Source organism: Pelodiscus sinensis, chromosome 26 (assembly GCF_052426305.1).
Source record: "Pelodiscus sinensis isolate ZL-2025 chromosome 26, ASM5242630v1, whole genome shotgun sequence".
In the NCBI taxonomy this organism is placed as follows: domain Eukaryota; kingdom Metazoa; phylum Chordata; order Testudines; family Trionychidae; genus Pelodiscus; species Pelodiscus sinensis.
The window spans coordinates 16,416,171-16,429,871 of record NC_143077.1 but is presented as its reverse complement, the minus strand read 5'-3'; the positions used below and the strand labels follow the sequence as shown (position 1 = coordinate 16,429,871).

Here is a 13,701-nt window from a genome sequence, read left to right as displayed (position 1 = left end):
ATCTAATGACTGGAAGGTAGCCAACGTTACACCAATATTTAAAAAGGGCTCTTGAGGTGATCATGGTAATTACAGACCGGTAAGTCTAACTTCAGTACCGGGCAAATTAGTCGAAACAATAGTAAAGAATAAAATTGTGAAGCATGGACAAAAGTCAACATGGTTTCTGTAAAGGGAAATCCTGTCTTACTAATCTATGAGAGTTCTTTGAAGGGGTTAACAAGCATGCGGATAAGGGGGATCCAGTAGATATAGTATACTTGGGTTTTCAGAAAGCCTTTGACAAGGTCCCTCACCGAAGGCTCTTGTGTAAATTACATGGCCATGGGATAAGAGTGAAGGTCCTTTCTTGGGTTGAGAACTGGTTAAAAGACAGGAAACAAAGGGTAGGAATAAATGGTAACTTTTCAGATTGGAGAGGGGTAACTAGTGGTGTCCCCCAAGGGTCAGTCCTGGGACCAATCCTTTTCAACTTATTCATAAATGATCTGGAGATAGGGGTAAGCAGTGAGGTAGTAAAGTTTGCGGATGATACCAAACTGTTTAGGATTCAAGACAGAGGGACTCCAAGAAGATCTCACCAAACTCAGTGAGTGGGCAGCTAAATGGCAAATGAAATTTAATGTGGATAAGTGTAAAGTAATGCACATTGGGAAAAATAACCCCAACTATACGTACAGTATGATGGGGGCTAATTTGGCTATGACAAATCAGGAAAGGGATCTTGGAGTTATCGTGGACAGTTCTCTGAAAACTTCCACGCAGTGTGCAGCGGCGGTCAAAAAGGCAAATAGGATGCTAGGAATTATTAGGAAAGGGATAGAAAATAAGACACAGAATATCTTACTGTCCCTATATAAAACTATGGTGCCCATTTATAAAAAGGAAAATAAGAACAATCCAGGAAACTACAGACCAGTTAGTTTAACTTCTGTGCCAGGGAAGATAATGGAGCAAGTAATTAAGGAAATCATCTGTAAACACTTGGAAAGTGGCAAGGTAGTAGGGAACAGCCAGCATGGATTTGTAAAGAACAAATCATGTCAAACCAATCTAATAGCTTTCTTTAATAGGATAACGAGTCTTGTGGATAAGGGAGAAGTGGTGGATGTGGTATACCTAGACTTTAGTAAGGCGTTTGATACGGTCTCGCATGATATTTTTATCAATAAACTAGGTAAATACCACTTAGATGGGGCTACTATAAGGTGGGTGCATAACTGGCTGCATAACCATGCTCAGAGAGTAGTTATGAACGGTTCACAATCCTGCTGGAAAGGCATAACAAGTGGGGTTCTGCAGGGGTCTGTTTTGGAACCAGCTCTGTTCAATATCTTCATCAACGATTTATGTGAATCCATATCCCTCCTTCCAACCTCTACATCAGTGGTTCCCAAAGTTTTCAGCATCACACCCCCCTTTTGATTTTTGAGAAACCCTTATGCCCCCCCACATCTTCTTTACCATCATCCAACTCCCCCTTAACAAAAAATTCAATTTGTAAATTTAAAATTATAAATAAACACAAACACTTGGTATAAAATTATTTAAAATTAAAAATATGCACAAATAGTTTTTCTTGACACAAAAATTTAATAAAAATGTAATTTAACATAAGAAATAGCAGAAACAAATTGAATTTAATGAGAAGGATGATGCTGCATTTTCTTCACAAGTTGGGAAATCCTAGGTTTGAAAGATGAAAGTACGCAATGCAAATAGTTTTCGACATTCAGTCGATTTCTTTGTTTTGTTTTTAATGTGACTAAACTTGAAAAGCTTTTTTTCACAGAGGTATGTTGATAAAAATGAAAGAATAATACGTAGCGCTTCTTCTGCTACTTTTGAGTACATTGGGAAATATTTTATCCAGAATTCCTCCAAGCTTGTGTTTTCGAAATTATCTTTAGCACTTGAATCATATTTTATTTTGAGTGCTTGTTCTTGCAATCCTTCTGGCAATGAATCAATATCAATGTTGAACGGATTGCATACTAATTTATGAATGGGGTTGCCAGAAAAGTTGTCTGGATAATAGGGGATGAATTCGTCCACAAAGCAGTCCAGGTGAAACACAGTTTTGTTCTTCACATCCTCTTTACAAACTTCTTGGAAACCTTTATTTTCAGAGAGTGATAAAAATGTCAGAAAAAACGAAAAGTTAGGCATCTGAACTTGTGTTTGATGTTTCCAAAGCTGGACTTTTTCTGTAAATGCTTTGATGGCATCATGGTGCACTATAATGTTTGCAGCATTGTTTTCTTGCAGCTTCAAATTGAGGTTGTTCAAAGATTCAGAAATGTCCACAAGGTACACCAGTGAAAGTTGAAACATTTGGTCCGTAAATGCATAATATAACTCTTCTTTCTTCTGTTGCTTGAGGAAAATTTCCACTTCATCTTTCAGTTTGAATAATCTCGAAAGCATGTTATCTTTGGACAGCCATTGTACCTCTGTGTGAAGCAAAAGAGTTTTATGATCCGCTCTCAAATTCGTGCAAACAGCAACAAAAAGTCTCGTACTTAAAGCACTGTTCTTCACAAAATTGACAACTTTGATTGCCAAATTCAATGAGTCACGTAGATCATCTGGAAGGGTTTTAGCAGCCAACGCTTGTCTGTGTAATGATGCAGTGAGTTGTGGTTATGGCTGGATTTTTTCTTTCACTGTCACAAATCCAGAGTGAGAGCCAAGCATTGCTGGAGCACAGTCTGTGCATACACCAACCAGTTTTCCCCATGAAAGTCTATTTTCTTCAAAAAAGTCAGAAATTGTTTTCATAATATCAGAAGCCTTTGATGTGGTCATCAATTCCTTCGGAAAAAAAAAAGTTCTTCTTTTACAGTTCCATTGTTAATGAATCAAACATAGGCAAGCAACTGACAACATTGCGCTACATCAGTGGTATTGTCGCACTGAATTGTGAAAAAAGGAGAAGCCAACACTGCCTCCACAATTTGAAGTTTAAGATCTTTCTCCAGCTCATCGATGCAATGTTTCATGGAATTGTCAGAAAGCAAAATTTCTGATAGTTTTTTCTTGTTTTTGACACCAAGCACAATATCAGCTGCTTTCATCAAGCAAGGCTTCACAAGAGTTTCTCCAATTATGTGCGCTTTCTGATTTTAGCGATGAGCAATGACAGTTGATAGGATGCTTCTACTGCTTTGGCCGACGCTTGATGAAAAGCTCCAGTAGTATCCAGCTTCATGTGTTTCAAATTTTGAAGTTTAGCAGCAAAAAAATCTTTTGGTTTCTCTGTCAAAGAGCTGTGATTCTTCGTCAAATGTCACTCAAGACGATTAGGTCTCGAGTCATTGCTAAGAACTATGTGGCATACTACGCATTGAGGATTATCAATCCTGTTTTTTCCTATGACAGTGAAGCCATACTTAATGTAGTCTTCATCATACTTTTTTCTTAAACACAGCCAAACTATATTAAATTTAAAAAAATCTATAAAAATAATTTTCCCAATTAGAATAAATTTAATGGTGGCAAGTTACTTTGATAAGTTATTGCAAATGTTTATTTACTACTACTGTTACATACGGACGTGTGCTGCCTTATACATATATACCCCACCACCAGTAACCGCACAAGACCTACTCCCATGACAGAACAGTCCCAAACACTCCTGCAAGTGTGCTAGAAAGTTTGAAAAAGTTCCATTGCCTTCTACAACATTCTTTGGCCTCCCCACCAACCAAACCGGCACACCTACAAGTGAAAACGCAAAATATCTATCTATCTATCTATCTATCTATCTATCTATCTATCTATCTATCTATCTATCTATCTATCTATCTATCTATCTATCTATCTATCTATCGCCATACACCCCCTCTATCTATCTATCTATCTATCGCCATACACCCCCTCTATCTATCTATCTATCTATCTATCTATCTATCTATCTATCTATCTATCTATCTATCTATCTATCTATCTATCTATCACATTTCATGGTCTGAAATTTGAAAATTATTTTTTTGTACGGTACTGTCGCCAATCTTTTTACCCTCAAGATCACTTTTTAAATGTCAGGGCAAGCCCCAAGATCCTACCCCTTTCTAGAGGCCCCGCCCTCTCCGTTTCCCTCTTCTCCATCATTTGCTGTCCCCAGCCCTTACGCACACTCGCTGGGTTGAGATAGGATGTGCGGGCTCTGGGGTGGGAATGAGGATTTGGGTGTGAGAAGGGGTGAAAGGTGCAAGCTCTGGGAGGGAATTTGGGTGCAGGAAGAGGTGGAGAAGAGGCTTCTGGCTCAGGGAGGGGGCTCCAGGCTGAATGTGTGTGGCTTGTTCCCTGGGCTGCTTCCTGACTTTGAGCTAGCAGCTGTTTCTAATTCTGCTCCCATTCCAGCCTTTATTCAATGATTATTCTAGGAGAGTGTTGGGGTCAGGTGGAGTGTTGGGGTGCTGAGCAAACCACAGGCTTATGGATGTGAGGGTGCAGGAATTCAGGTTGGGGTATATGAGGGGCTCAGGGCAGGGGAGTTGGGAGTATGATGGGCTCAGGATTCTCATAGACTCATAGACTTTAAGGTCAGAAGGGACCATTATGATCATCTAGTCTGACCCCCTGCACCGTGCAGGCCACAGAATCTCGCCCACCCCTCTTAGAATAATCCTCTCACCTATGTCTCAGATATTGAAGCCTTCCAATACTTTGAAGGCCCCAACATGCAGAGAGTCCTTCAGCTGTGATCTGTGCCCAATGCTACAGAGGAAGGCGAAAAACCTCCAGGGCCTCTGCCAATCTACCCTGGAGGAAAATTCCTTCCTGACCCCAAATATGGCGATCAGCTAAACCCTGAGCATGTGGGCAAGACTCACCAGCCAGACACCCAGAAAGTTCCCTATAGCAACTCCTATCATCCCTCCATTGACCTATTTCCAACTGGAAATGAATGGTCAATTAGTTACCAAGATCATGTTATTTCATCCAACCATCCCCTTATCATAGAATCAGAACTGGAAGAGACCTCAGAAGGTCGTCAAGTCCAGCCCTCCGCTCTAGGCAGGACCAATCCCATCTAAATCAACCCGGCCAGGGCTTTGTCAAGCCGAGACTTAAACACCTCTAGGGATGGAGACTCCACTACTTCCCTAGGTAACCCATTCCAATGCTTCACTACCCTCCTAGTAAAATAGTTTTTCCTAATATCCAATCTGGACCTCTCCCACCACAACTTGAGACCATTGCTCCTTGTTCTGCCATCTGTCACTACTGAGAACAGCCTCTCTCCATCCTCTTTGGAACCTCCCTTCAGGAAGTTGAAGGCTGCTATCAAGTCCCCCCTCACTCTTCGCTTCTGCAGACTAAACAGACCCAAGTCCCTCAGCCTCTCCTCGTAGGTCATATGCTCCAGACCCCTAATCATTTTGGTTGCCCTCCGCTGGACCCTCTCCAATGCATCCGCATCCTTTTTGTAGTGGGGGGCCCAGAACTGGACACAGTACTCCAGATGTGGCCTCACCAAAGCCGAATAAAGGGGAATAATGACATCTCTGGATCTGCTGGCAATGCTCCTCTTAATGCATCCTAATATGCCATTAGCCTTCTTGGCTACAAGGGCACACTGTTGACTCATATCTAGCTTCTCATCCACTGTAACCCCCAGGTCCTTTTCTGCAGAACTACTACTTAACTGGTTGGTCCCCAGCCTGTAACTATGCTTGGGATTCTTCCGTCCCAAGTGCAGGACTCTACACTTGTCTTTGTTGAATCTCATGAGATTTCTAGTGGCCCAATCCTCCAATTTGTCCAAGTCACTCTGGACCCTATCTCTGCCCTTAAGCTTATCTACCTCTCCCCCTAGCTTAGTGTCATCTGCAAACTTGCTGAGGGTGCAATCTATCCCCTCATCCAGGTCATTAATAAAGATATTGAACAAAACCGGTCCTAGAACCGAACCTTGGGGCACTCCACTAGAAACCGACCTCCATCCTGACATCGAACCGTTGATCACTACCCGCTGGGCCCGGCCTTCTAGCCATCTTTCTATCCATCTTACCGTCCATTTATCCAATCCACATTCCCTTAACTTGCTGGCAAGAATATTGTGGGAGACCGTATCAAAAGCCTTGCTAAAGTCAAGGTATATAACATCCATTGACTTTCCCATGTCCACTGAGCCAGTTACCTCATCATAGAAGCTAATCAGATTGGTCAAGCACGACTTGCCCTTTGTGAATCCATGCTGACTATTCCTGATCACTTTCCTCTCATTCAAGTGTCTCAAAATGGATTCCTTTATGATCCCTTCCATGATTTTTCCAGGAACCGAGGTAAGACTGACCGGCCTATAGTTCCCTGGATCGTCCTTCTTCCCTTTTTTGAAGATGGGCACTACATTTGCCTTTTTCCAATCATCCGGGATTTCGCCCGATCTCCACGACTTTTCAAAGATAATGGCCAAAGGCTCCTCAATGACATTTGCCAACTCCTTCAGTACCCTTGGGTGCATTAAGTCTGGACCCATGGATTTGTGTACGTTTAGTTTTTCTAAATAGTTCCTAACCTGTTCTTTACCCACCAAGGGCTGTCCATCTTCTTCCCATCTTGCGTCGCTTAGCACAGAAGTCCAGGAGCCGACCTTGTCCGTGAATACAGAGGCAAAGAAAGCATTGAGTACTTCAGCTTTCCCCACATCCTCTGTCACTAGGTTACCTCCTTCATCCATTAGGGACTGCACACCCTCTCTGATCACCTTCTTCTTGTTGACATGCCTGTAGAAACCTTTCTTGTTATCCTTCACATCCTTAGCCAGTCGCAACTCCATTTGCGCTTTCGCCTTCCTGATAACCCCCCGGCATTCTCGAACTATACATTTAAGCTCCTCCCTAGTCATTTGTCCAAGTTTCCACTTTCTGTAAGCTTCCTTTTTGTGCTTAAGTACACCAAGGATTTCCCCTGTAAGCCAATCCGGTCTCCTACCAGGTTTGCCTCTCTTGCTTCGTGTCGGGATGGTTTCTTTCTGTGCCTTCAATAAGGCTTCTTTAAAATACTGCCAGCTGTCCTGGACTCCTTTCCCCTTCATGTTAACATCCCAGGGGATTCTTTCCATCAGATCTCTGAGGGAGTCAAAATCTGCTTTTTTGAAGTCCAAGGTGTGTATTTTACTACTCTCTTTCCTTCCTTTGGTCAGGATCCTGAAATCTACCATCTCATGATCACTGCTTCCCAGGTTGTCACCCACCTCTACGTCCCCTATTAGTTCCTCCCTGTTTGTGAGGAGAAGGTCAAGCTGTGCACGGCCCCTGGTCGGATCCTTCAGCACTTGTACCAAGAAGTTATCCCCAACATTCTCCAAAAACTTCCTGGATTGCCTGTGTACTGCCGTATTGGTTTCCCAACAGATGTCAGGGTGATTAAAGTCCCCCATGAGAACCAGGGCCTACGATCTGGAAGCTTCGCTCAGTTGTTCGAAGAAAGCCTCATCTACCTCATCCACCTGGTTCGGTGGCCTGTAGCAGACACCAACCACAACATCATTGCTGTTTGCTCCTTTAAACCTGACCCATAGACTTTCAACAAGTTTTTCTCCCTCTTTATACTGGAGTTCAGAGCAATCATAGTGCTCTCTTACATATAGTGCAACTCCTCCTCCTTTTCTCCCCTGCCTATTCTTCCTGAACAATCTATACCCTTCCATGACAGCGCTCCAGTCATGCGAGTCATCCCACCAAGTCTCTGTTATCCCAATTAAATCATATTTCTTCATATTTCTTGGATACAGATTTGCAGTGTGTGGATTGTGCAGTAGAGTTGTGGCAGAAAACTGAGGATGTGAGATGCTCAGGACAGGGGGTTCCAGTGTATGATAGGCTCAGGATTGAGGTGTGTGTGAGGATGCAGGGGTGTTATGATGCTGTGGCCAGATGGGGGCTTGGACCCAATTGTGGCCTTATGGGCGAGGCTTCATTTTTAAATAATATATTTCTAGCACAAATGTTTCAGCATTGTCTTTATTTATGGGAAGAACGGGGAAACTGTTTTGGGTCAGGGGTCACTGATCCCCAGAAAAATCAGTCAGGGAACACACAAGTGAGATGCAAACTCCCCCCCCCCCCCAAAAAAAGCCTCCTAGCCTCCCTAAACCCCACTGATGTGGCTGCAACTGAGATACCTCCCTCCCCTAGTATCCCAACCCCATGCGGGGAGGGTAGATAGGACTGAGGTTCAAAGCTTCAGGCCAGATTCATTCTTCTGGGGTTTGTCAGCTAGTGGAATTTGTGGGTCCTCTACACTCTGAGATGGGGACAAAAAAAAGGGATCCAATGTGCGGGACAGGGCTGCCAGTCAGTGAGATGGGGATGGGGTGCAGAATCTGGGTGGAAAATAGGCTACAGGGGCAAACTGGGGATAGGTGTCTGGCCAGGAGGTAGGGGACAGGAGCAAGGTCCTGATGGGGCCCTGAGCAGGGGACTGGAGGCAGGTGGGGCCCTGGGCAATGTACTCATGGGGGTCTCGGCAGGGGGAGCAGGGTACTTGTGAGGGTCTCGGCAGGGGGGCAGGGTACTCGTGGGGGTCTGAGTGAGAGGAGAGGACAGCTAAGCTGGTACCTGGGGGTCCCGCAGTGAGTTCTGGGGTCTCAGAAAGAATGTGTGTGGCATGTTCACTGGGCTGCTTCCTGACTTTGAGCTAGCAGCTGTTTGTAATTCTGCTCCCATTCCAGCCTTTATTCAATGATTATTCAAGGAGCCAAGCTCCCTGCCAGCCCCTATTGTCCAGGGGAAATTAGCACCTTTTCAAAGTCAGCATACTTTTCAAAGTATGTTTATAGCCCTGGGAGGAGAGAGGGAGACAGACCTGGGGAAGCCACCAAGCAAAACAAACAGTTAAAGATGAACTTTGGGTGAGGTAACGCCAGCGCCAGCTCTTTCTTGGGGGGGAGGGAAGGGGCTGAGGGAAATTCCCCCCCCGGAATTTCTTCACCCCCCCCCCCACCTCCCAGTATGCTCTACACCAGGGGTCTCCAAACTACGGCCCGCGGGCCGGATGTGGCCCGCGAGGCCCTCTCATCCGGCCCGTGGAGACCGTCCCTGGGGCGCCGCCGAACGGGCCCTTCTTGCCGCGGGGGGGGGGGGCCTGTCAGGGGTGTGCGGCGTGTACTCACGCCGCGCCGGGGCAGGAGAAGCGGGCCGCTCTGCTGACAAGCGGCCGCGCGGCAGCAAACGGCGCAGGGGGCGGGGGTTAGCAGGGGCGGCGTTCCCCCGCCCAGACTGACAGGGCAGCCGGCCAATCAGGGGGCAGGATGGGCGGTGGTGGTAACGTCCGCCCGGCGACGTGCGGGGGAACGTGAACCCCGGCGGGAACTTTAAAAAGGTGACCCCTTCCGCCCGGGGGGGGGAAGGAGTGAGCGGTGGCAAGCAGGAGGGGAGGACAGCGTGCAGAGGAAGGGGAGAGCAGGGGGAAAAGCCCCCCCCCCTTCCGGGAGAAACGGATTCGCAAAGCCAGAAATGTCTGCTATTTTGGCATCCAGGAAACAATTTCACCATTCACACTAATACAGGTGTTCATGTGTAGTGTATCAATGTGTTATTAAATAATAACTGAATAAAATAATATTAAATAAATAATTAAAAACAACATCCATGTTTTGATTGTTTTTTATTTGGACCTCAAGTGTGTAGTCGGCCCCCGAACTGCTGTTTGATAGTTAATGCGGCCCTCGGGCTGAAAAGTTTGGAGACCCCTGCTCTACACCATGCTACATGGCCCTACTACCCACAAAGTCAAGGATGGAAGTAGAAAATGTCTCTTTGCTATAATAGCACAACGTCTTTGACAGGTGCATGTCCCTGGGCTCTCATGAATGAGACAATTAAAAATGATAAAGGGTCTATCTTCCATGCCGAACACTCTGGTTGAATGAATAGATAAGCCACATTTTCATTCAAAGTCATTAATGGCTCAGTTATTTCAATGCTAGTTCCCTTCAAAAATGTGTGGATTTTTAATCCTTTAATTTCATGTTATCCTAAACACCCCCTGTGCTTTCTTTTTATTTATCCGCCAGCTTTTGTTGTAACAGGTAAATGCTTTTTTGAACTTGCTTTTGTTGGAGAAAAGCTCATTGTTATCTCTATCTTTGCAGAGAGAGAATGGGGCTGCAGGCAGGTCTTTGCTAGTGAATGGCTGAGACAGGAAGGGGCTCTAGTGACTTCTCCATTCAGAAGCGGCCTTTGGATGAGACAGGCTGAGATTCTGGGATCAGCATGGAGGTCTGTGAGGAGAAGCAAGGTCTGTCTTCCTGTGACTGAAATGGCTTTGGTGATAACAGAAAAATTAATTACTAGAGAGATTACTGAAAGAAATATTCTTCAGATACAGCGGCTGTGCTGATTTGAGACATCTGTTAGTCTTCTGTTCTCTGAGCTGTGAATGCTAGAAACACCAGGTATTCATGTAGTAAACACAAATGTTTAGGTTTATTCAAACTGAGTTGAGTTATAGACTCATAGACTCATAGACTTTAAGGTCAGAAGGGACCATTAATGATCATCTAGTCTGACCCCCTGCACAGTGCAGGCCACAAAATCTCACCCACCCCTCCTAGAATAATCCTCTCACCTATATCTCAGATATTGAAGCCTTCAAATACTTTGAAGACCCCAACATGCAGAGAATCCTCCAGCTGTGATCTGTAACCCATGCTACAGAGGAAGGCGAAAAACCTCCAGGGCCTCTGCCAATCTACCCTGAAGGAAAATTCCTTCCCGACCTCAAATATGGTGATCAGCTAAACCCTGAGCATGTGGGCAAGACTCATCAGCCAGACACCCAGAAAGTTCTCTATAATAACTCCTATCATCCCTCCATTGACCTATTTCCCACTTTACCTATTTCCCACATTTACCAAGATCATGTTATCTCATCAAACCATCCCCTTCATAAACCCATCTAATTTAATCTTGAAACCAGATAGATCTTTTGCCCCCACTACTTCCCTCGGAAGGCCGTTCCAGAACTCACTCCTCTAATGGTTAGAAACCTTCGTCTAATCTCAAGTCTAAACTTCCTACTAGAAAGCTTATATCCATTTGTTCTTGTGTCCACATTGGTATTAAACTTAAATAATTCCTCTCCCTCCCTGGCATTTATCCCTCTAATATATTTAAAGAGAGCAATCATATCTCCCCTCAGCCTTCTTTTGGTTAAGGTAAACAAGCCAAGCTCCTTGAGTCTCCTTTCACAAGACAGGTTTTCCATTCCTCGGATCATCCTAGTGGCCCTTCTTTGTACCTGTTCCAGTTTGAATTCATCCTTCTTAAACATGGGAGACCAGAACTGCACACAGTATTCCAAATGGGGTCTCACCAATGCCTTACATAATGGCACTAACACCTCCTTATCCCTACTGGAAATACCTCGCCTAATACATCCCAAGATCGTATTAGCCTTTTTCACGGCCATGTCACAATGGCGGCTCATAGTCATTCTATAATCAACCAGGACTCCGAGGTCCTTTTCCTCCTCCGTTACTTCCAACTGATGTGTCCCCAGCTTATAACTAAAATTCTTGGTATTAATCCCTAAATGCATAACCTTACACTTCTCACTATTAAATTTCATCCTATTGCTATCACTCCAATTTACAAGATCATCCAGATCTTCCTGTATGATAGCCCGATCCTTTTCTGAATTGGCAATAGCTCCCAACTTTGTGTCATCCGCAAATTTTATTAGGACACTTCCACTTTTGGTGCCAAGATCAGCAATAAAAAGATTAAATAAAATTGGCCCCAAAACTGATCCCTGAGGAACTCCGCTAGTAACCTTCCTCCAACCTGACAGTTCACCTTTCAATATGACCCGCTGTAGTCTCCCCTTTAACCAGTTACTTATCCACCTCTCAACTTTCATATTAATCCCTATCTTTTCCAATTTAACCAATAATTCCCCATGTGGTACTGTATCAAATGCCTTACTAAAGTCGAGGTAGATTAGATCCACTGCATTTCCTTTATCTAAAAAATCTGTTACTTTCTCAAAAAAGGAGATCAGGTTGGTTTGGTACGATCTACCTTTTGTAAAACCATGTTGTAATTTGTCCCAATTGCCATTAGCCTCAATGTCTCTAACTACTTTCTCCTTCAAAATTTTTCAAGGATCTTACATACTACAGATGTCAAACTAACAGGCCTATAGTTACCCGGGTCGCTTTTTTTCCCTTTCTTAAAAATCGGAACTATATTAATAATTCTCCAGTCAAATGGTACAACCCCTGAGTTTAGAGATTTATTAAAAAATTTTGCTAATGGACTTGCAAGTCCATGTACCAGTTCCTTTAATATTCTTGGATGAAGATTATCTGGGCCCCCCGGTTTACTCCCATTAAGCTGTTCAAGTTTGGTTTTTACCTCGGATATGGTAATATCTGCCTCCTTATCTTTAGCAAAATGCAGGACAATGTAGCACTTTAAAGACTAACAAGATGGTTTATTAGATGATGAGCTTTCGTGGGCCAGACCCACTTCCTCAGATCAAATAGTGGAAGAAAGTAGTCACAACCATATATACCAAAGGATACAATTAAAAAAATGAACAAATATGAAAAGGACAAATCACATTGCAGAACAGAAGGGGGATCCGGGGGGGGGGGAGGGGGAGGAAGGAAGGTAAGTGTCTGTGAATTGATGATATTAAAGGTAGGGAGAGTGGGATGTTTGTGAGTTAATGGTATTACAGGTGATAATTGGGGAAACTGTCTTGGTAATGGGTGAGATACTTCAAATTCTTGTTAAGTCCTTGTTGGCAAGTGTCGAATTTTAACATGAATGACAGTTCAGAGGATTCCCTTTCAAGTGCAGATGTAAAAGGTCTTTGTAGCAGAATGCAGGTGGCTAAGTCATTTAGGGTATGTCTACACTACCCCGCTAGTTCGAACTAGCGGGGTAATGTATGCATACCGCACTTGCTAATGAAGCCCGGGATTTGAATTTCCCGGGCTTCATTAGCATAAGCGGGGAGCCGCCATTTTTAAATCCCCGCTGCTTCGAACCCCGTGTAGCGCGGCTACACGGGGCTCGAACTAGGTAGTTCGGACTAGGGTGCCTATTCCGAACTACCGGTACACCTCGTTTCACGAGGAGTAACGGTAGTTCGGAATAGGACCCTAGTCCGAACTACCTAGTTCGAGCCCCGTGTAGCCGCGCTACACGGGGTTCGAAGCAGCGGGGATTTAAAAATGGCGGCTCCCCGCTTATGCTAATGAAGCCCGGGAAATTCAAATCCCGGGCTTCATTAGCAAGTGCGGTATGCATACATTACCCCGCTAGTTCGAACTAGCGGGGTAGTGTAGACATACCCCCCGAGAGTGTCCTTTCTGGTTAAAGTGGCAAGAAACTGTTTTCTCTTTGTGATCTTGTCTGATATCTGTTTTGTGGGCATTAATCCTTTGGCGAAGTGTCTGAGATGTTTGTCCAATGTACATAGCAGACGGACACTTTCGGCACATGATAGCATAGATTATATTTCTGGATGCGCAGGAATATGTGTTCTTGATCTTATAACTCACTTGGTTAGGTCCAATAATGGTATCAGCAGAATGAATATGTGGACAAAGCTGGCAACGGGGTTTGTTGCAAGGGAAGGTACCAGGGTTGGTATTAGTGTGGTATGTCCTGTGGTGGTTGGTAAGAATCATCTTGAGGTTAGGTGGTTGTCTATAGGAGACTATGGGTCTGTCTC

The 13,701-nt window shown here is 44.4% G+C and overlaps 1 pseudogene; it reads right to left on the bottom strand.

Moving 5' to 3' along the window:
- Nucleotides 1–1,640: 1,640 nt before the first annotated feature.
- On the bottom strand, nt 1,641–3,502 carry LOC149521456 (SCAN domain-containing protein 3-like; annotated as a pseudogene).
- Nucleotides 3,503–13,701: the final 10,199 nt, after the last annotated feature.